A 23824-nucleotide genomic window follows, 5' to 3' on the forward strand; every position below is an offset into this window, starting at 1 on the left:
GAATGGAACAACTCCCCTATGAGGAAAGACTAAAGAGGTTAGGACTTTTCAGCTTGGAGAACAGACGACTGAGGGGGGATATGATAGAGGTGTTTAAAATCATGAGAGGTCTAGAACGGGTAGATGTGAATCGGTTATTTATTCTTTCGGATAGTAGAAAGACTAGGGGACACTCCATGAAGTTAGCATGGGGCACATTTAAAACTAATCGGAGAAAGTTCTTTTTTACTCAACGCACAATTAAACTCTGGAATTTGTTGCCAGAGAATGTGGTTCGTGCAGTTAGTATAGCTGTGTTTAAAAAAGGATTGGATAAGTTCTTGGAGGAGAAGTCCATTACCTGCTATTAAGTTCACTTAGAGAATAGCCACTGCCATTAGCAATAGTTACATGGAATAGACTTAGTTTTTGGGTACTTGCCAGGTTCTTATGGCCTGGATTGGCCACTGTTGGAAACAGGATGCTGGGCTCGATGGACCCTTGGTCTGACCCAGTATGGCATTTTCTTATGTTCTTATGTTCTTATGTCAGAAGATGTTTTTGGCCATGTTAAGCTAAATGATCTCTATATGATATCTGCTTTTGCTGAGTGCTGCACAGGAGAAGATATTTTGAAAATCAAGATTTATGTTGCTAAAATTAATGTTTGTATCTGCATGGAAAAAGTACAAAAAACATTCAGGTGTCTATAGACTGCTTGGTACATGATTAGATCGTGATGCCAATATTTGTGAAAACAGTTCTAAGTATAGGTTTCTTGACTAGAAGCTACATGCGTACAATATGATACCATGCTTTATGGAGGGATATAAAACATTTATTTTTGAACCTTATGTGATGTCATTTTCCATGTTCCTATGTCCTATGCTGAGCTTACATAGATACTACTGAATTAAAGCAACAATGCCTCCTGTTTACTGCAAAATCTAACTCAAGACAAATGTTAATGCACATTTCTAAGAACGTATTTGTTAATGTTATTGATGAGGTTAGTTTTGCTCATTGTTATTCCAGTTTTATATTTATCATTTTGCATGTACTATCCATAATACAATTTTCCTACATAGATATAACAATGTATATACAGTATAACATATGTGATGGATATATTTTAGTAAAACAAGTTTGCTTTGCGCATTCTACAACAGGAATGAATGTCACTGTTAAACCAAGATATGCTGGGTATCATCTCAATCTCTCAGATTTGCTACTCTGTAAAGTATTAATGGTAATCCATCTATTGGCAAGGATGTTACTATGTGCCAACTATTACGATGGCCCTTCCTTGTCTGACTTCACCTCCTACTCAAGCTTCTGCAGAATGTGCAGATGCAATTTAGGGCAAGCCTGAAAACAGGAGGTATAAATCAGGTCAGTCGACCCAAGGGGACTGCACTGGCTTCTACGAGCTAAAGCGTTGCTCAAGCCAAGATAAAGTGTGCAGAATAAAAATAACACTAATGACAGACTTAATGAAAAATAATCTTTCCATCCTTTGAGTTTCTGGCTCTGTGGTTCACTGATTCTTCTTCTCCTCTGTTCCTTTCTTTGACAGAAGGAGCTTTTACCAGTGCAGGTCTTTGACTGCTGTCTCCCTACTAGACCAAGCCTGGGTCTTCAGATCTCCCATAATAATGTGGGGTCATCATCCAGATGGATCACCCATTACCAATTCAATTTTAGGAAATTCAACTCTGTATATGTAATAGTATGTCTTGGAGACTAGGAGCTTGGGGGGGGGGGGGGGGTGTGTGGCTCAATTCACTTCTTTTTCTTTTTTAATATGTATGCAAACGTATGTCCTAATTTACTAAGCTTTTTATTCCTTTAGACACAGAATGGGAGAAAACCCTTAGTAAAACATGACCTTTGAATACAATGTCAAGAAACCTTGGAACAGCAGTAAAGAAAGCATATTATAGTAATGGGGAGGGAAGATTTCAAAGGCATTTATATGGGTAAGTTGTCTGTTTGTTTGTGAATCATCTTCTCCCACTCTTCCTAAAAGATTGCATTGTGTCCCACACTGCAAACACTTTTAGCCGCAGCTGGGAGAGATGTTCCGAGGGGCATGTTTTCAGCAGGATTGGAAAATTATGATTGTAGATTGCATTTTCAAATCAATGTGCATTTTTTTTATCCCATGAAAAATCTTCCTGCACAAAAAGCAGGATGTATGGAATGGAGAGCCCCTGAGGCACAAAGGAGGGCTGGCCTAGCTTAGGGTGTGGCAGCGTAGATTTGCTTTCAAAGGAGGGAGCTGTATCAGTGCACTCTCCAAGTTAGGACCCCAGTTTAGCAAAGGAAGGGAGTGGCACTGCCCTGCCAGACCTCTTGAGTGGGACTGGTGGAATTTGAGAGAGATAGAAGGATTTTTCCCAGTTTTTTCCTGGGAAATTTTTTTTACAATTTTGCCCTGCACCATTCCTGGCAGGCTGAATTCCCTGCTCAGGGTGGTCAGGGGAAGGATTTTTGACCAGATCAATAGGAGGTTACAGTGCCCAAACGAAGAAACAAGGATGTTTCCCATTTTCAGTTTTTCCTATTGTTGTGACCAGAGTGGTGGACCCTTGGGCTGGCCATGCGGAGAAGAGATGGAAAGGTCAGGAGGACTCCACTGAGAAGGGAAGGCTGGGAGGCGGCTCGGAGCCAGGAGACCAGCAGAAACTTCACCCTGGAAGCCCGAGGTCCCCCCCGGGAGGAGCCCATGAGGACCCAGACGGCTGGGAAAGGTGGATTCACTCGGGAAGATGGTCAGCAGTGTGAAGACGATCCTAGTACTGGGCAGGCGGCAAGCAAGGAGCACAAGAAGACGAACCGGAGTCAAGAACCAGGAAGACAGTCCGAAGGTGAGGCAAGGCTGGAACCTGGAGCAGCGAACTGAAGCAGGAGCGGAAGCTGGAGCAGGAGTGGAACTGGAATCGGAGCGGAAGCAGGATCAGGAGCGGCAGCTGGAACAGGAACAACAGCCAGGTCAGGAACAGGAGCCGGAACAGAAGCAGGAACGGAGGCAGGGTCCAGAAGAATCAGGAACAGCAACTATCTACTCTCAAGGACTGGACCTCGTTGCAAGGCAAAGATCTTCAGTCAGACGCTGGGTTTAAATCCCTGCCAGCGTCTGACATCATCTCTGGGGGCTGGCCGCGGTTTTGCGCCAAAGTCCCTTTAAAAGATTCCCCCTCGTGCGTGCGCGCGCCTATAGGGGGCGGCGCCAAGAATCGGAGCTCGGCGGCGTCTCCCTCGTGGAGATGTCGCAGCGGAGAGGCCCGAGTAGGCCTGATGGATACCGGAGCCTGTTGCCGGCTCCCTGGGGGAAGAGAAGGTAAGGACCCGGTCGCGAACCTCGCGACTGGGACCGCAACAGTACCCCCCCCCTCTTACGCCCCCTCCTCAAAGGACCAGGTTTACCAGGATGGTCCAAATGGAATTGCTGGAGAGATTTGTCCAAGATGTTCCGAGTGGGCTCCCAGGTGTTCTCCTCAGGTCCACATGCCTCCCAGGCCAATAAGTACTCCCATCGACGATGTGAAAGCAAATGTCAAGAACCTCCCGAACTTGATATGTTGGGTCATCATGTCCCGGAGTCTCTGTAGGATCTGGCGATCTACGATGATACCTGGAAAGAATCACTGGTTTTAGTAAAGAAACATGAAACACATTATGAATGCGTAGAGTAGTGGGAAGGCATAGTCGGTAAGACACTAGCCCTACTCTCTGTTACAGTTTTGGCTGCAGTGCAACCGCCTCAACACCAGGGGTCCCTCTAGTGCTGGCTTTCCGGACAGGCCCAGTCCATCTTATCTGTCCACTCTGTGCTCTGGGTGTGTCCTTATAACCCTGCCTGACAGTTGCCTCGGTGCTTCGGCACCGAGCTCACCTGGGCTCCCTGCTCTAGCCTTGCGCGGCCTTCGGGCCTTTCCTTGCCTTGCCCTGCGCGGCCTTCGGGCCTTTCCTTGCCTTGCCTTGCGCGGCCTTCGGGCCTCCTTCCTCGTTGTTCTCACCTGGCCTACGGGCCTTCTGACCTGCCCTGCTCTGCTTATGGTGTGTGGCCTACGGGCCTTCTGTCTGTGTGTGTGGAGCCTACGGGCCTTCTGACCTGCCTTGCCCCGCTTATGGTGTGTGGCCTACGGGCCTTCTGTGTGTGTGTGGCCTACGGGCCTTCTGACCTGCCTTGCCCCGCTTATGGTGTGTGGCCTACGGGCCTTCTGTGTGTGTGTGGCCTACGGGCCTTCTGACCTGCCTTGCCCTGCTTACTGTGCCCTGACCCAGCCTGAACTTAGACTCTACTCATTGCCGCCTGCCCTGACCCAGCCTGAACTTAGACTCTGCTCATTGCCGCCTGCCCTGACCCAGCCTGAACTTAGACTCTGCTCATTGCCGCCTGCCCTGACCCAGCCTGAACTTAGACTCTGCTCCTTGCCGCCTGCCTCTGACACAGCCTGAACTAGACACTGCTTATTGCTGCCTGCCCTGACCCAGCCTGGAACCAGACACTGTTTTTAGCTTCCTGTCTCTCTCCACCTGGAGCCACCCTGCTGGGTGGTGTTCACGCCTCCTGACCGGAGCCCAAGCGTAACAGTATGCCGAAGCCATCAAATTTCCAGGGGAAGAGATGGTCTGTGTCCTGCCGGTGAGTCAACTTTTTCACTAATTCAAGATGCCTCCTTCTTTAAAGTTTAATACCTGCAATTCCTGTCAGACTTTGAATTATCCAAGCTATCAGAACTGTCTAGCCTGTGAACTTGTTGGTCAGGAACACTGGTCATGCAATAATTGCAACAAGAAAAATGTCTCTGTCTATCAGGAATGTTTGAACTGTCTGGCTCCTAAACCAGGGTGGTGGAAATGCTCCTGTCTTCCGTGTTTGTTACCACCAGGCAAACCCTGCCCCCGGTGTTCGGCTCTAGGACCAGCTGTGCCATTAAAAAAAAGCTATCAGCTCTCCTAACCAATATTCTGTTTCTGGCTCAACTAAAACAGACATTTTTGCTGGCAGTTTGTGGATAGAAAAACCCAGGACTTACCTGGCCAAGAAGGCTTCTGTGACACCAGTGCTAGAGCCTCAGGAACAGGTTTCTCTCAAACGGAGTGAGTTGATTAACTCTAGCAGGGCTCTGCTGCCCACAGTTGCTGTTGAGACACTAACGAGCACATTCCCTAGACGTCCTAGAACTGCCTGTGCCTTCTCTAAACTGCTCCTCCAGAAACAAAATAAGGAGCCTCAGAGTGTGGCTCGAGGTATCAAGCCCACAGCAGTGCTACTTGAGTCTTCTATGTGCACTGCTTCAAACCTTGCTGCTCTGCCATCTGAGCCTGTTTCATCACCCCAGGAGGGGGCCAAGCCTGCTACATCGCCCCAAGAGGGGGCCAAGCCTGCTGCATCACCCCAGGAGGGGGCCAAGCCTGCTGCATCGCCCCAAGAGGGGGCCAAGCCTGCTACATCGCCCCAAGAGGGGACCAAGCCTGCTGCCTCGCCCCAAGAGGGGGCCAAGCCTGCTGCCTCGCCCCAAGAGGGGGCCAAGCCTGCTGCATCACCCCAGGAGGGGGCCAAGCCTGCTGCATCGCCCCAAGAGGGGGCCAAGCCTGCTGCATCGCCCCAGGAGGGGGCCAAGCCTGCTGCATCGCCCCAGGAGGGGGCCAAGCCTGCTACATCGCCCCAAGAGGGGGCCAAGCCTGCTGCATCACCCCAGGAGGGGGTCAAGCCTGCTGCCTCGCCCCAAGAGGGGGCCAAGCCTGCTGCCTCGCCCCAAGAGGGGGCCAAGCCTGCTGCATCACCCCAGGAGGGGGCCAAGCCTGCTGCATCGCCCCAAGAGGGGGCCAAGCCTGCTGCATCGCCCCAGGAGGGGGCCAAGCCTGCTACATCGCCCCAAGAGGGGGCCAAGCCTGCTGCATCGCCCCAAGAGGGGGCCAAGCCTGCTGCATCACCCCAGGAGGGGGCCAAGCCTGCTGCATCGCCCCAGGAGGGGGCCAAGCCTGCTGCATCGCCCCAGGAGGGGGCCAAGCCTGCTGCATCGCCCCAAGAGGGGGCCAAGCCTGCTGCATCGCCCCAAGAGGGGGCCAAGCCTGCTGCATCGCCCCAAGAGGGGGCCAAGCCTGCTGCATCACCCCAGGAGGGGGCCAAGCCTGCTACAACGCCCGGAGAGGTGTTCCAGCCTGCTGTTTCATCCCGAGAGGGGCCCGAACCTGCTGCACTACCCCGAGAAGAGCCTGCTAAACCGGTCCTGCTGCGACCCCTGGAGGGGCTCAAACCGGTACCACTAACAGACTTTCTAACTCAGCCAGCTGAGCCTGTTGAATGGCTCCAGCTGTTGTTGCCCTCGGAGGGGCCAGATCTCATCTTTGAGTACCCCCTGCTAAGATGGGACCCAGGAGGAGGGGGAGGCCTTGAGGAGGGGGTACTGTTACAGTTTTGGCTGCAGTGCAACCGCCTCACCACCAGGGGTCCCTCTAGTGCTGGCTTTCCGGACAGGCCCAGTCCATCTTATCTGTCCACTCTGTGCTCTGGGTGTGTCCTTATAACCCTGCCTGACAGTTGCCTCGGTGCTTCGGCACCGAGCTCACCTGGGCTCCCTGCTCTAGCCTTGCGCGGCCTTCGGGCCTTTCCTTGCCTTGCCCTGCGCGGCCTTCGGGCCTTTCCTTGCCTTGCCTTGCGCGGCCTTCGGGCCTCCTTCCTCGTTGTTCTCACCTGGCCTACGGGCCTTCTGACCTGCCCTGCTCTGCTTATGGTGTGTGGCCTACGGGCCTTCTGTCTGTGTGTGTGGAGCCTACGGGCCTTCTGACCTGCCTTGCCCCGCTTATGGTGTGTGGCCTACGGGCCTTCTGTGTGTGTGTGGCCTACGGGCCTTCTGACCTGCCTTGCCCCGCTTATGGTGTGTGGCCTACGGGCCTTCTGTGTGTGTGTGGCCTACGGGCCTTCTGACCTGCCTTGCCCTGCTTACTGTGCCCTGACCCAGCCTGAACTTAGACTCTGCTCATTGCCGCCTGCCCTGACCCAGCCTGAACTTAGACTCTGCTCCTTGCCGCCTGCCTCTGACCCAGCCTGAACTAGACACTGCTTATTGCTGCCTGCCCTGACCCAGCCTGGAACCAGACACTGTTTTTAGCTTCCTGTCTCTCTCCACCTGGAGCCACCCTGCTGGGTGGTGTTCACGCCTCCTGACCGGAGCCCAAGCGTAACAGTCTCTCAGCAACTCGGAAAGGACCACAGTACTTAGGAGCCAATTTCCGAGATGGAACTCGAAGATGTATATTTTTAGTACTTAGCCAGACTTTGTCGCTTGGTAGAAACGCAGATGCATGTTGTCGATACCGATCAGCACATTTCTTAGCAAGCTTCGCAGATCTGGAGAGCTTGCTTTGAACGGAGCTCCAGAGATTCTGTAGTTGAAGGGTGGATAGTTGAGCCGCTGGCGAAGGAACAGTTATAGGCAGAGGTATCGGAGGTTTGAGTTGCTACCATATAATACTTGAAAGGACGACTTCCCAGTGACCGAATGGTATGATTGTTGTATGAGAACTCAGCCCAAGGTAGTAATGTTACCCAGTTGTTTTTTCTTTCAGTAGCAAAAATGCGGAACGTCTTTAAAGAGCGATTCATACGTTCAGTCTGCTCATTATTCTGAGGATGAAAGGCTGTGGTCAAATTAAGCTGGACTCCAAAATTTTTACATAATGCCTTCCAGTATTGGGTTGTAAATTTATTTGCAATTTTTGTATACCGACATTCGTTAGGAAAACATCACATCGGTTTCCATGTAACATAAAGTGGCCAACTGGGCTTTACAATGAAACTGATAGGCGAACTGGGTAGAGGGGGGAAAAACAAGGGTAATATTGTACAAATTAAAAAGCGAAATAAAATGGCTTGGTACATGCAATGATTGGGGTCCCCAATCCGAAACAATGTTTTGCGGAAGACCATGAGTGTGGAAGATGTGCTGTGTAAAGAGTTGAGCTAGCTCCATTGCAGATGGTAACTTGGGAAGTGGAACGAAATGGGCCATCTTGGAGAAATGATCCACCATTTTCCCCTCGGAAGAAGGTAAATCAACCACAAAATCTGTGGCTATATGAGTCCAGGGTTCTATGGACTCATATAGCCACATGGTTGACCTGTTCAGGGCTTTTGTTTAGCACAAGTGGGGCAGGAACTTGTGCTAAACAAAGTTCCTGCCCAACCAATAATAGCGATTCAGAAAGTCCAGCGTTCTCTCTCGGCCTGCATGACCGCCAGTGAGGGAGTCGTGGGCCCATACCAAGACTCGCCTCCGGAGGCACCGTGGGACCACTGTCCTCCCCAGAGGACTTACAACAGTGGAAGCTAAGTTGATCCTTGCCGGATCCAAAATATATTGGGGAAGCTCCCCTTCACCCTCCAGCTCCGTGGTTCGTGACAGAGCATCTGCTTGGACATTCTTGGATGCTGAGAAGGAGCAGGCAGCTGAGTGGGTGCAGACACGTTCATAGCAGCCGCTGGAGGTTGCACGATGGGCGGCTCTGGAGACGAGGAATCCAGCCGGTTTGCCAATCATTCGACGGTGGCGGCCAAGACGTCAAGGCAGTGCTGCTGTTGCTGCAAACGCTGGGCCATTCCAGGAATGGCTTGAAGTCCTGAGATGTCCGCCGGGTCCATGGCCTTGCAAACGTGACCAGAGTGGTGGACCCTTGGGCTGGCCGTGCGGAGAAGAGATGGAAAGGTCAGGAGGACTCCGCTGTGAAGGGAAGGCTGGTAGGTGGCTCGGAGCCAGGAGACCAGCAGAAACTTCACCCTGGAAGCCCGAGGTTCCCCCGGGAGGAGCCCGTGAGGACCCGGACCGCTGGGACTTAGGTGGATTCACTCGGGAAGATGGGTCAGCAGCATGAAGACGATCCTAGCACTGGGCAGGCGGCAAGCAAGGAGCACAAGAAGACAAACTGGAGTCAAGAACCAGGAAGACAGTCCGAAGGTGAGGGAAGGCTGGAACCTGGAGCAGCGAACTGAAGCAGGAGCGGAAGCTGGAGCAGGAGTGGAACTGGAATCGGAGTGGAAGCAGGATCAGGAGTGGTAGCTGGAGCAGGAACAGCAGCCAAGTCAGGAACAGGAGCCAGAACAGAAGCAGGAACGGAGGCAGGGTCCAGAAGAAGCAGGAACAGCAACTATCTACTCTCAAGGAGTGGACCTTGTTGCAAGGCAAAGATCTTCAGTCAGACGCTGGGTTTAAATCCCTGCTGGCATCTGATGTCATCTCCGGGGGCTGGCCGCAATTTTGCGCCAAAGTCCCTTTAAAAGACTCCCCCTCGCGCGCACGCTCCTATGGGGGGCAGAGCCAAGAATTGGAGCTCGGTGGCGTCTCCCTCATGGAGATGCCGCCGCGGAGAGACCCGAGTAGGCCCGACGGATACCGGAGCCTGTTGCCGGCTCCCCGGAGGAAGAGAAGGTAAGGACCCAGTCGCAAACCTCGCGATCAAGACCGCAACACCTATTGTAGAGGCAAATAATTTTTCTATCACCCTTCCTTACTAGGGTTGCCAACTGTACGGATTTTCTTTGGACAGTACAGATATTAGAGGAACTGTCCAGAAGTCAGAAGAAGGGCCAAAATGTCTGGAAAATGTCTGGGGTTTAGCCCTCCAGGTCAAGCTACAGTGCCCTTTGGTAAGTCCTCTACCGGGCTCTCCATCCTATTTTTCAGCGGAGCTCTGCAATTCTAGGCCAGCACCATGATGTCTCATCTAAATGCTTCCCCAGCCACACAATCTCTATTATAGAGAATAGTTCAAAAATCAGCTGTTTGAACTGTGCAGGACTCTGTAGCCTGCATGGTTCAATCAGCTACCTTTGAACTGTGAGAGCAGTGGTGGCAGGGCCCTCCCAGGGCGAAGACAGGAAATAGCGAAGAGTGGCCGGACCCTCCCAGCTGAAGAGAGAAGGCAGTGAAGCGGTGGCTGGGTCCTCCCCACTGAAGACAAGAATCATAGAAGTGGGTGCCGGGCTCTCCTGGCAGAAAAGAGAAGCCAGAGCAATGGTGGGAGGGCCTTCCCAACTGAAGAGGAGGCGGAACATCAGAAGTGATGAGCCTGTGCGGTCAAAGAGAGGAGCAGTGTCATCTGCACAAATGGAGGAAAGGTGACCCAATGCCATGTGGGCCAAAGAAGGAAGCTGCAGCTGCTCTGCTTGCATGCTCTGGGGAAATATAATAATTGTATGTGGAGGAGGAGCAAGCAAGTATGCATTGGTGGGGGAGAGAGAGTGCTTATTTTTGTATATCGGGGAGCAGGAGACAGTATATTTATTTATGTGAATATAGAGTGGGAGAGATATATTGTGTGTGTGTGTATGGGATGGGAGAGAGAGCACATGTATATGTGTGTATGGCATGGGAAAAGGAGAGCGCATATATGTGTGTATATGGTATGGGAAAGGGGAGCATGCCTGTGTGTGTGTATATGGTGTGGGAGAGAGAGCACGCATTTGTCGGTATATGGGATGGGGGAGTGCATGTGTGTGTGTATATGGTGTGGGAGAGAGAGCATGCATTTGTCGGTATATGGAATGGGAGAGGGCATATGTGTGTGTATATGGGGTGGGAGAGAGAGCATGCATTTGTGTGTGTGGGGGGGGGGGAGGTGGAAGAGAGCTAGCCCATGTGTGTGTGTGTGTGAATGGTATAGGTAAGAGCGTGCATGTGTGTATATGGAGTGGGAGAGAGAAAGCACATGTGTGTGTGCATGGGGTGGGAGAGTGAGAGCACATATATATATATGGGGTGGGAGTGAGAGCATGAGTGTGTATGTGGGATGGGAGAGAGAAAGTACGTGTGTGTATGGGGTGGGAGAGAGAAAGTACATGTGTGTATGGGGTGGGAGAGAGAGAGTGCACATGTGTGTGGATATGGGTGGGAGAAAGAGAGCGCATGTGTGTGTGGATATGGGGTGGGAGAAAGAGAGAGCCCGTGTGTGTGTGTGTGTATGCTGTGGAAGAGAGAGAGCACGTGTATATGGGGTGGGAGAGAGAGCACATTTGTATTTGTGCATTTGTGTGGATTGGGAGAGAGCCCTGTGTGTATGAGGTGGGAAAGAGAGCAGGCTTAATGATGAGGATGTGGTAAAAGAAAGGTACTTGGATGCTGAGTAGGGGGTAAAAGACAAAAGAAAGGGGCAGGAGGTGGGGAGGACATAAAAAACAGAGGAAACGAGAGTGCTGATGAAAAGATTAGAGACATAGTTGAGGATTGGAAATAGGTAGAAATAGGGACTAGGAAGTGGGGGAATAGATTGGGAAAGAATGAAAAAGCAGGGAGATGGACTGAGAAGTGGCCTTGATCCTACAGAGGTGATGGGAATGAGATAGCTGGTAAGAAGGAGATAGAATTGAAAAGAGATTGAGGAATAAAAGCTGAGGAGAAAGAAGGAATGGTGAAATCTAGCTATAAGTGGCTAGAGGCAGAGAAAAGGAGATGAACATGAAAGATCAATCTCAGAGACAAATGTAGAGGAGGAAGTAAAACAGGAGACAAGAAAAGAAATAAAAAATATAAGGAGACCTTGGACAAGATTGTAGGAGAAGCAGAAAAGAGAATGGGATCAACATAATTTGAAAAATAAGATTTCTAGGCAAAGGTAGAAGAAAGCATTTTTTATTTATAGTTTGTTGATTGGAATATGTCTGTTTTGGAAATATATATCTCTTATCCTTTCATTTTGCTCAGCAGAGGAGGTAATGCTTTTCTGTTTTGAGTTCTCCAGTGTTGCACTGCATGTGGAGTCTGGCTTGTCAGGACTTCAATTTCAGTTTTTATCTCAATTATTCAAATTTCTTGTCACTTATTCTTATTTGGTTAGGGTCTTCTGTGTTCTGCATGTGTGGTTGAGGCAAGGTATACTGCCAGTATATAGTTTTTGTGTAAAGATTAAGAGCAATCTGCTTTCTTCTGTTTTCCTAGTAGGAGATATATTGGTGCTCTAGGGCTCATTGCAATATTTGCAGTACCACATTTTCATATGTAGGCTTATTGCTGTTTGTGTTCTGGGTATTAGTGCTGTTTAGGGATGGCAGGTTTGCAACATAGGTGCAGAGTTTGCTTTGTGTAGGGTTTTATGTTGCTTCATAGAGTGCCTGGTACAGGATAGAGTTTGCGTAAATGCTACTGAAATGATGCCTAAATTTGACTATCCACCATATGAAAAAGAATACTAAAGGGAAACATCCTCCTTCTGCTCTGCACACTTTTGGGGTGTTTATATGGATACAGAATATTTACAGAACTGGAGGTGCACAATTTCTATAGGGGTTCTATTCTATTATGTATAGATTTGGAATTAATGATGATTACTCTCATATGAGGATTGATTAAATGCTATTGAATAATTGGTCTTAATCTGCTGTCATTGGTGGGGTGGCAATAACATTCATGAGTGAATGTGCAAGTACATTGTCAGCAAAAATTATGCTCAGCCCTTCCAAGTGTTTGCATTTTCACGATTGAAAGTTGGCAACCCTTTTCCTTACGTAGAGCTGGAAGCTATGACTGCTTTCAGAATTTGGCCTTTCTTCCTGGAGGGCTGCATCTGGTTTCATTCAAAGAGGAATTCAAGGGAGAAAGAGGAGAAGGACATCTGGAGACCTCCACCAGATTTTCCACCCCTGGGAAGCAGGAAGTGAAGCTTGAGAGTACACATGAACCTCAGGTACGGTGGGGGAAAACAAGGATTTCCACTCCTAGGATAACCCAGCCACTTTGGGACACTTATTCATTCTAACCCATGGAGGATAAGCAAGTTCCAGGCCCCTGCCCTGAGGGAAACATCTACAGTTCCAGCAGCATGCAAAACTAACCGGTCAATTTTTGAAGGATGTTTTTTTTGGGCTAAAATAGCCTCTTTCACCTCACCTTTTAACCATGACAGTAATCGTTTTGCATTTCTTCCACCTTTCTTAATGCGTGGAATACATATGGACTGCGCCTCTAGGGTTGTATTTTTAAACAATGTCCAAGCCTGTTAAACACTTTTAACCTTTGCAGCTGCACCTTTCAGTTTTTTTCTATTTTTCTCATTTTATCAAAGTTTCCCTCTTGAAAATTTAGTGTTAGAGCTGTTATGATCACTGTTGCCAAGTGGCCCCACCACCGTTACCTCTCTCACCAAATCCTGCGCCATCATCATTTATGATTTACAGACTGCTTTTCTATTCAAATGAGACTCAAGGCAGGGATACAACAATAAAAGATAAGAGCATCATAAAAATGCAATTCAGGAATAAAATACTAATCAGGAGAGTTGCTGCTACATCTCTCGCTTTCTCAGACAAGACGCTGGATCTTTCCTCAGGCTGACCAATCACAAGTAGACCAGGGCTTCTCAAGCCTGTCGTGAAGATCCCACAGTCAGTCAGGGTATTAGGATAACCACCATAAATATGCATGAGATAAATTTGCATATACTGAGTCTCCACGATATGCAAATTTATATCATGCATATTCATGGTGGATATCCTGAAAATCCAGCTGGCTGTGGTGTCCCCAGGACAGGATTGGGAAGCCCTGTTTTAGACTAAAACACAATGGGCTGGGTTGGCCAACTCCATTCCTTAAGAGTTACAAACAGGCCTGGTTTTTAGGATATCCTGAATTAATATGTTCTGAGATAAGTTTGCATACAATGGAGGCAGTGCATGCAAATCTATATCATGCAAATTCATTGTGAATATCCTGAAAATCTGGCTTGTTTGTGGTTCTTGAGAACTGCAATTGGCCATCCCTGACATAGGTATGCCTCTCACAGGGTTATACCAATATTTCAGTGAGCCAAAGGATGCATATATTATCCTTCAATTTAATTTAGAAAAATATACTTTGGAAAAGTACCGTCCCCTATTTCATGGCACCATTTTTTTTTTAACCATCCTAGAATGTTGGGAAATTTGTATCATTGGTGATATACTTGTGAGCTTGGATTGCCCTCCTGCTCCTGACTTTGCCATGCTCCTTCCTTCCACCCAACACTGTGGGAAATTGTGTATTATTAAAGCAGGACAGCAGGGCAGGCAATTCCCCTTCCACTCTGGGAAAAATAATTGCTTGTGAAACAGTATGAAGAAACTGCGCTATGCTTCTGCTCTGTATATGTACTACTGTCCCACAAAGGCAAGAGGTTCCAAGTCCATTGATAGGTCATGTAGAAGTATATGGAAAAGTTTCAAATTATGGCTGGCTTCGTTTATCCTAATTCCATCATTTTTCCTGGATATGCTACCATCCCTCCAGCACATACGCATGTACCTGATTGCAATTGTATGGAATGCAATTGTATGGAATTGTATGGAATGCAATTGTATGGAATGTTCTTAGCAGTCTCGAGCAGGCAGTAGTGTTTTTGGGTCTGACGAAAAGGAAATCGTCGAGATAATGCACAATGTTGTTTGTTCCTGTTTGTTGCACTGACACCCAATGGAGGAATGAACTGAATGCCTCAAAGGTAATGCATGACACTGCGCACCCCATAGGCATACATTTGAAGCAAAATCCGAGCAATGGGAAACTGCTTGGGTGCACTGGGAGAAGGCAGAAGGTTGTTTTTTGCCATAAGCACTTCTCTCCCACATCTATGTAATATATCTATAGCACTAAGAACATAAGAAATTGCCATGCTGGGTCAGACCAAGGGTCCATCAAGCCCAGCATTCTGTTTCCAACAGAGGCCAAACCAGGCCACAAGAACCTGGCAATTACCCAAACACTAAGAAGATCCCTTGCTACTGATACAATTAATAGCAGTGGCTATTCCCTAAGTAAACTTGATTAATAGCCATTGATGGACTTCTCCTCCAAGAACTTATCCAAACCTTTTTTGAATCCAGCAACACTAACTGCACTAACCACATCCTCTGGCAACAAATTCCAGAGCTTTATTGTGCATTGAGTGAAAAAGAATTTTCTCCGATTATTCTTAAATGTGTTACTTATTAAGTTCATGGAATGCACTCTAGTCCTTCTATTATTCGAAAGTGTAAATAACCGATTCACATCTACTCGTTCAAGACCTCTCATGATCTTAAAGACCTCTATCATATCCCTCCTCAGCCGTGTCTTCTCCAAGCTGAACAGCCCTAACCTCTTCAGCCTTTCCTCATAGGGGAGCTGTTCCATCCCTTTTATCATTTTGGTTGCCCTTCTCTGTACCTTCTCCATCGCAACTATATCTTTTTTGAGCTGTGGCTACCAGAATTGTACACAGTGCTTCCAGGCATACTGTACTGTAAGTGGTTGTTAACTGAGGCACTGTGTGGATATGAAAGGTTTTGAATAAGCCTGTAATTTCCTGGCTCTTTTTTCAGGATGACGACCAATGGAGATATCATTTTTTGGAACGTGGAGAATTGAAGGGTCCAGCTATTCTGCCTTTTGCGATTTCTTCTTCAATTTTCCTTTGAATGATTGCTTGATGTTTTGATGCTGAGGTTGCATTATCTGTCCATGTTTACTCTATGATCCCTTGGAAAGGTATTTTGAATCCGGAGCTAAATCCCTCTGTTATCTGCACTTCATGTTTTTTTGCGTGGGTAATGATTTAATCACGGGAGCACGGCTTCAATGTTGATCGGGGATGGCACTTTGATGAAAGTGCTGTTATTACTTCCCCTTGGGATTACTCCTGTGTAACCCTTCTTATTGCATTTAAATGCTGGATGTGTAGATGAGCAAATCGAGCAAATGTGCTTGAATTTGCAATCCTGGAAAGAACATGACGATTTATTATATATCCAGCACACTCCGTTGTCACTGCTGAATGCTGCTTGTCCTGAGTGGTGTTGTTTTGTCTTAGTCTGTTGGATGAACGGATGCTGATGGCTGGATCCTGCTTCTTACTCATGTGCCTGAGCCACAGACTGACGTCCTGTGTGCCCCAAGACATGAAGTGGTTCTCTTCCATTTTGTCTCTGAAGCGCTCATCGTAATTAAGCCATGCCCATTCTTCGTATTCCCTGTAAGTGTCCAAAATGGTGTCTGCGTATTGTGATGGGTCTTCTTTTCCCATGACGCTTGTCATGCGCAAAAATGCTCTTGTCCAGTTTATATTTTTGGCAATAGGGTTATCGGCTCCAATTGGATTTCATGCTTTTGGTTTAATTTTTGTCAACTGGATTTCTTCTTCCTTCGAGGATTTTAAAACATCTCGATGTATTTTCTCTTCTTGATCTAATTTAGATATTGCCATCAAGGCAGGTGGCGCACGCGATGCATACTCATCCCGTGCACTGGGCCTTTGTCGTTCATCCTCCGATGATGTCAGAGTCCGAGGATGATGATGTACTGGAACTGGTAGAATCAGATTCTCTCTCTGTTCTTACCCTCTTACTTTTTATTTTTTGAACCTTTTTTATTGCAACGGTTAATCCCCGGTATTAATTCCAACTCACCTATTGCTGTTGCCTCGTTCTCCTGTGCTGGGCTCTCGCGGGTCACTTCTTCTACTGTCGCCTGAGTCGGTGAAGCTGTGTCAAGAGAGGTGGTGGTGTTATGTAGTGCAGAGCTCGACTCGGCTGTTTGTGTTATCTGACTGATTCCTTGCTTTGGTGCAGTGCTTTCGGTCGTATTGTTGCCAGCAGTTGTGTTGCTAGCGGCGGTTTGTCCTGCGGCTGTTTGTCCTGGCCATTGCCACCATCCCCAAGGGGGCTGCTGTGGATTGTTCACAGGCATGCCTGTATTACCAGTATTCCAATTTGTGAATGGATCTGCACCAGGCCAGAATGGGAGTAGCATGTTCCAGGGGGGCTGTGGAATGTTCTGTAATTGATTGCTAGCAGTTCCTGTGAGCGTCGGTGTTTCTGTCGGCGTCGGTACTACACTCGTGTTGTTAGGACATCCAGTTGTCGTGACAGCAGGATTGCTGGGCCCCTGAGTCGTAGTCTGACTTTGCATTATTGACTGCTCAGTGGGGCTTGTATCTTGTGTTCTATTATTTGCTACTTCATTGTGTTTGACATAGTCACATTCTAATCTTTTGCGCTTTTGCCTGCTGGCATTTTGTCGAGCGCGTGGTCTGGCTGTTGCCTTCTTGTTTCCAAGCACTGGTTCTGCATCTTCCTTGGGATCGTCTGGCATGATGTTTTTGTCCGTGGCTTCTTTCAGGTCGGCTTCCATGGAGGTACTTGTGTTGTTGAATCACTGATAATTCCCCTGCTGCAGATGCCACCAAGTACCAGAAAACAAACAATGACGCAGTAGCAAGATGTATATCTGCAGAGTTTGGAAGAATCCCCTGATTTAGGCTTAGATTATTCTTTATCTAATATCAGACCCTGTATGGGTCACCTCAATCAGCCAGGACCAAAAAGGGAGGAAAGGAGAGTTTTAAACAATGCTTTTATCCTGTTTGTCCAATTGTGGACCAGGGAAGTTGTAGTGAAATCAAACTACAAGGCCATGCAGGCAGAGTGTTAAAAACCAGAAATGCTTCTGTCTGTCTTGAACAGTCAGTTAATCAGCCAGAACCACTAAAGGGGAGGAATGGAGTGTATACACCCCTTTTTCCTGCTTGACCCCTTTAAGAGCTGATGATATTAAAATGTAGGGGGGTGTGTTGGGGGAGATGCACGTGTGTGCCACGTGATCTTGCTGCTGGTGGGCAGATGTGCCGGTTTTTTAAGCCACTTGTAGGCTGCCGGCGTGTTTAGCCCCCCCCCTTTTTTTTTTAAAAAATATATTCAGGACCTTGCTTGGTGTTGCCCTTTCAACTTGGATGATCCGAGAACCCCCCTCGCACGTTAACGCGCAATACTTGCAGCCTTCTTCTTAATTATCACAGCTGGGTGGTCTGGAAGAGGCTGTGTCCTTGATCGCGGATGCTGGATCAGGAAGCGGATGGGACTTTGATTGTGGCGCTGCTGGGTCTGAGACTGGGGCCTTGAGCACTTGTTTCGTCTGCCTTCACCACATTTCGCCTGCCTTCGCCGCTGCAGGAAAAAGGGCGATGGCGGCAGCGAAGCAAGCTTACATCGGTGTTGTGACGCGCCTTTGGAGCGCGTCGCAGCCCGATGACATCATGGGTATGTCGGGGGGGAGGGGGCACACTCTTGTGAGCGGCCCACCCCCGACATGCCCAGGAAGGCCAACGCTGCGCCGGAGGACGGTGAGTTTGCTATGACGGTGGCACGCCGTTAAGGGCGGGAGCATTTAGATATGCTAGCCCATCTGTTTGTTTTGAAAGCTGATTTGTGGTAGCTGTTCAAGCAGCAGTGCCTCTACCAGCTCAGCTGCACTTGTATTTTGAGGGGTTAAAACAAGAAGCTTGTTATATGATCCCTCAGCTAAGGCCCATGATGAATTAAACTTTCCGTAGATTTATGAGACCAATGGGTATGCTCACAGGCAGGCTTTCAGAATCAATTACTTGATGGCTTGATGGGTGCCTGTTAGGGAGGGAGCTATAGGAGCGGAGTTCCACTCTTTGGGCCAGGAACTGGCTTCTTTTTCAGAAGGCAGAGAAAAGAAAAGGAAGTTCATTTCATTTTAGCCTGATTTTTGGTGGAAAACTGAGCCACAGCACAAAAGACGTTCTCTCGAATTTCCCCTCTCTGTCATTTGATACGTCATTAATGCAAACCCAGTTTTTGTACTAAACCTTTCATGGCGAGCTAACATGTCTCACTTTCTGTTTGCACCCTAAGAATCCTGTGCTGCCAGTTTAAAAGTGTATAGCACAATAGAAAGCACAGTTGAAGGGATTGAGCAAAACAATCTGCTTTTGTGAAATTACAGAAGTAAGAAGTAGGAATCCCAAGGAAGACCCTTCTGGGAATTAGATATGTCTTGTTTTGTTCTGTTAGGAAGTAGAAACCTGAATAGAGTAACCAGCTGTCAACATCTAGACAGGGCTGTTCTGAATTATTTCAATTGTACCCAAACAGAGATATACAGGGGGTCCATCAAACTATTAATTTTGTTCAGTCAGAGCCCCATAGAATATAAATACCTAAATAGATCTGTATTTAATTGCATGAACAGTTAATTCAGTTTCTTTCACGCCTGTCGTTTCTATGCTAATGTCACTTCCCTCCATCTTCAAATCCTTTATCAAAGCATATTTTCTTGCTATAGACTTGTCGAGGCTACAACAGTCAGACTGTTTCCTGCTTTGTCAGCTTGCCTCCATTGTCCCCAGCATCCTTGTCTATCACTGTCAACTGGGCCAGAGACCTGCTACCTGCTGTACTATTGCATTGTTTTTTGGCTTGTGCATCTCAATACCGTGTGTATTATGGCATCTCTTCATCCTTTGTTTTGCACAGCCTTGCATTCGTTGATGATACTCCGTGATTAATAATACATTTTCTCTCTATTTCCTTGAGGTGCTGAACAGTTCTCATCAACTTCCTTGAGCAGGTATGTCTGAAACCTTTTGGAGAAATAATTTCTTATGTGCCACAAAACAGAAATGAACATTAAATCTGGCAAAATGGAAACCTGAGCACTAGCTGAAGAGAGAAGATAGCAATAGCTGAAGAGAGAAGATAAGGCCATCGCGGAAAGATTAAATGATTTCTTTGCTTCGGTGTTTACTGAAGAGGATGTTGGGGAGGTACCTGTAATGGAGAAGGTTTTCATGGGTAATGATTCAGATGGACTGAATCAAATCACGTTGAACCTAGAAGATGTGGTAGGCCTGATTGACAAACTGAAGAGTAGTAAATCACCTGGACCAGATGGTATACACCCCAGAGTTCTGAAGGAACTAAAAAATGAAATTTCAGACCTATTAGTAAAAATTTGTAACCTATCATTAAAATCATCCATTGTACCTGAAGGCTGGAGGATAGCTAATGTAACCCCAATATTTAAAAAGGGCTCCAGGGGCGATCCGGGAAACTACAGACCGGTTATCCTGACTCCAGTGCCAGGAAAAATAGTGTTTAAAATTATGAGAGGTCTAGAATGGGTAGATGTGAATCGGTTATTTACTCTTTTGGACAGTAGAAAGACTAGGGGGCACTCCATGAAGTTAGCGTGGGGCACATTTAAAACTAATCAGAGAAAGTTCTTTTTTACTCAACACACAATTAAACTCTGGAATTTGTTGCCAGAGGATGTGGTCAGTGCAGTTAGTATAGCTGTGTTTAAAAAAGGATTGGATGAGTTCTTGGAGGAGGTCCATTAACTGCTATTAAGTTCACTTAGAGAATAGCCACTGCCATTAGCAATGGTAACATGGAATAGACTTAGTTTTTGGGTACTTGCCAGGTTCTTATGGCCTGGATTGGCCAGTGTTGGAAACAGGATGCTGGGCTTGATGGACCCTTGGTCTGACCCAGTATGGCATTTTCTTATGTTCTTATAAACCTTGGATGTTTGGGATATAATATACATGTTTGTAGGGCACAGGCTAATTTTGTATGTGTTCATTGCTTTCTTTTAGCTTGAAAACACAAACTTAGACCCTGAGAGAAACAGAAAAGAAGACTAGGAAGTTTCACTTGGAAGGTGGTATATAACCCATGCCATCCATTATTAACAGCTCAGTATTGATATACTGTGATCCTGATTGGTTAGTTAAAATGTAAAATTTCTTCAGTTTGTTTTGAAAGAAAGACCACTCCCATTCTTCTCCTCTGCAACAACTAGTTTTAAAGAATAAAATAATTGCCTAGCACAAGAAAATGGAAAATACATTTGAGACATACTAAAAAGAAAAAAATGAATTTCCTGTTTTACAAAGATGATTTGCAATCAACAGATTTGCTGCCTTTCACTCCTGAGCCTTTTTTCTTACTGACTTCTATTCTAGGAACGCCTTCCTCTTTCTAATATGAAAACACACACTCTCTCTTTCTCAGTGTTCCACAAAGATACAGGATGTATCTCTTTAGAAAGCCTAGTCTCCATTATTTTATTTATTTAATGCTCTTATTAACTGCTTTCCCGATCTTCAATAAAAGTGCCCAGAGCGGTGAAAAAGTATAAAAAATATACAATACACTTCACAAACCTCATATAAAGCACTAAAAAGCCCACCAAATTTGTGACCCTAGTATTACTCCACCATTCTCCAGGAGTTGATCACTTTAGAGTCCTGATAATTCCTGTCATTTCCTTAATTATTGCTGTATGGCTCATTAACACTGTACCCCAGAACAGGTCCTACTTTTGGGTTATGCAGCTCGTGTGGTTGCACAGGATGCGAAGCACTAGGAGGCCCCAGCACTCCCTCCAATATGGCTGTTGGGCCAAAGAAGAACCACATACCCTTTTCTGATAAGGATCCTGGGGGTGAAGAAGAGTTCCTGCCAACTGCAGTCTCTTCCTCCATGGCCCATAGGTCTGAAGTATTGCTACTGCCCACCACCCCCACCAAGAGAAGAGTAGCACTGGGGGCCCAGCACTTCTTGCTGCCAGTGCCTCTCTCGCGGGGTAACACTGAGCTATGCGGGAGACACAGAGAGAGACCTTGGCAGCAGGAAGCAGTGTTTAGAAGTGCTAGGCCCCGCAGCACCACTTTCCTAACGATGGGAGTGGGCTGGATCAAGAATGGAAGGTAAGACTGAGGAGGGGAGGATGGAAGAAGAAGTCAGAGTAGGGAGATGCAAGGAAGGAGGTAGGGACAGAAGGTAAGAGCAACGAGGGAGGATGGGAGGAGACATGGATAGAAGATGAGGGACAAGGATGGTAGGTTAAGGGTGGGCAGCAAGGATGGAAGGCATGGGGAGGAGGGGGGCAGGGATGGAAGGTGTATGGAGGGGAAAATAGAAGGTAAGAATGAGGCTGGGGGTGTGAGTAAAGCTGGTAATTATCACTGGAGGGGTGTGTGTGGGTGACCAGTTTTAGTTTTTGCCCAGGGCACTAGTTAACCTAGAGCTGGTCCTGCCTCAGAATTCCAAGCTTCCCATCACCCACCGTTCTCTTTGATGCAAAAATACAATCACCAGGTTTCATAATAAACACCTGTGATCTACCATGATAACTTTCCTGCAACTATATGAATTCTCACATCACCTGTATTTGTTCCTTTCCTCCTACTTTGTGCATGAGCTCTTCTGGGCAAGAAATGTTCTTCCCTTTTGTAATTGTATGTTTGTGTTAGTCGTTGTATCCTTGTATTGTCAATATCATAAAAATATCAATAAAATGTTGATGTAAAATGGAAACTACTGCATATATTACTAGTCCATTAGGTTCAGAGCAGAAGGGTCAGTTCTATAGAGGGCTAAGGGACTTTAGCACCTGACATATGAGCACTGTAGGTGACCTCATCCTCCTGTCATAATTGTATTTAGACAGGGTAATGTTCAAAGGGATTTCTGTGGGTAAAATAATGTTTCATTCTCAGACATGGCCCTTTAAAAAATTGCTGAACTGATACATTGGAAAATTACGTGCATTATCAGGCCGATGCAATATCGGCCCGCGTTAAATTGGCGCTCATGATTGAACGCCCGCTCTCTTAACATGCGCCAATTCACTTCTCCCGAGCGCCTGATTTAATATTTAAATAGGCTGCCATGGCAAAAAGGAGGCGCTAGGGAAAGTTTTGCATCCCTAGTGCCTCCTTGGCATCGGGTGCCCAGGAGAGGTGGCTGTCAGCGGGTTAGGAAATGGCCGCGCGTTAAATTGAGCGTCCGTTTCTCTAACCTCACCGCCAGTGACAACTTTTATTTTTTTTGGTTCTTCTTTTTTCGGTTCCTCTGACTTAATATCGCTACAATACTAAGTTGGAGGAACTACAGAAAAGCAGTATTTTCTGTAAACTTTTGAGGCTCCTCAAGAATTAAAACCTGTTCCTGGACAGGCATTAATTTTTGACAGTAAAAATGTGTGCGTTGGGTGCACATTTTTTTTTTTTGCATTGGGGGATAATAGCTAACAGCCTCAACAACATGAATGTACATGTGATGAGCATGGGGGGGACGGGACTGGATGTGCACAAACTTACTGTCATACACACACATATTAACACATATGTTTACGATCACTTTCCACACACACACGCTCATTCTTACATGTTCTCATTCCTCATTCTCTGACACATTCTCACATTCTCACTTACAGCTTTACTCCTCTCATTTTCCCCACATACATATCCCTCTCACACCCATCCTCACACATTCACTTCTCTCTCTCTTACACACACACACACACACACACACATGCCCACTCACCCTCACACCCATGTTCATTCACACTTTCACTTCTCTTCCTCCTATACAAGCACACACTCACAGACATGTTCTTTCTCCTCCCCTTGATATACTTCCTCTCCCATGCACACACCCATTCACATATATACACAACCATGCCCCCTCACATCTATATGCATTATCCCAGGACAAGCAGGATGCTAGTCCTCACATATGGGTGACGTCAGCAACGGAGCCCTAGGCGGGAAAGTTTACTGTCAAAGTTTCTAGAAACTTTTGACTGGCACTGTGGTGCCCACTGAGCATGCCCAGCACTACCTGCACAGTGTCAAGAATCAGCACAGGCCATAGTGAGCAAAGGCCTAGAAGCAGGGAAGCATGAGGTCAGAGCAGCTTACGATAGCTTTGACACTGCCTCCAGAACTGCAGCTGCTGGGATTACTGCTCGACGGTATGCATGGCTCAAGGCCTCGGATCTCAGGCCTGAGGTCCAGGAAAAACTAGTGGATCTGCCATGTTTGGGAGACAATTTATTTGGTGACAAGGTCCAGGAAGCAGTCCAACAGCTAAAGGACCACACTGAGACATTATGTCAGCTATCACAAATGCCTCTGGACCCTTCAACACAATCACAACGACGCTTGCCCCGCAGGGAACAAAAGCGATCTTACTACAGGCCATGTAGATACTACTCACAAGCATCCAGGGGCAGATCTA

This window comes from Rhinatrema bivittatum, chromosome 5, assembly GCF_901001135.1.
Source record: "Rhinatrema bivittatum chromosome 5, aRhiBiv1.1, whole genome shotgun sequence".
Taxonomy (NCBI): Eukaryota; Metazoa; Chordata; class Amphibia; order Gymnophiona; family Rhinatrematidae; genus Rhinatrema; species Rhinatrema bivittatum.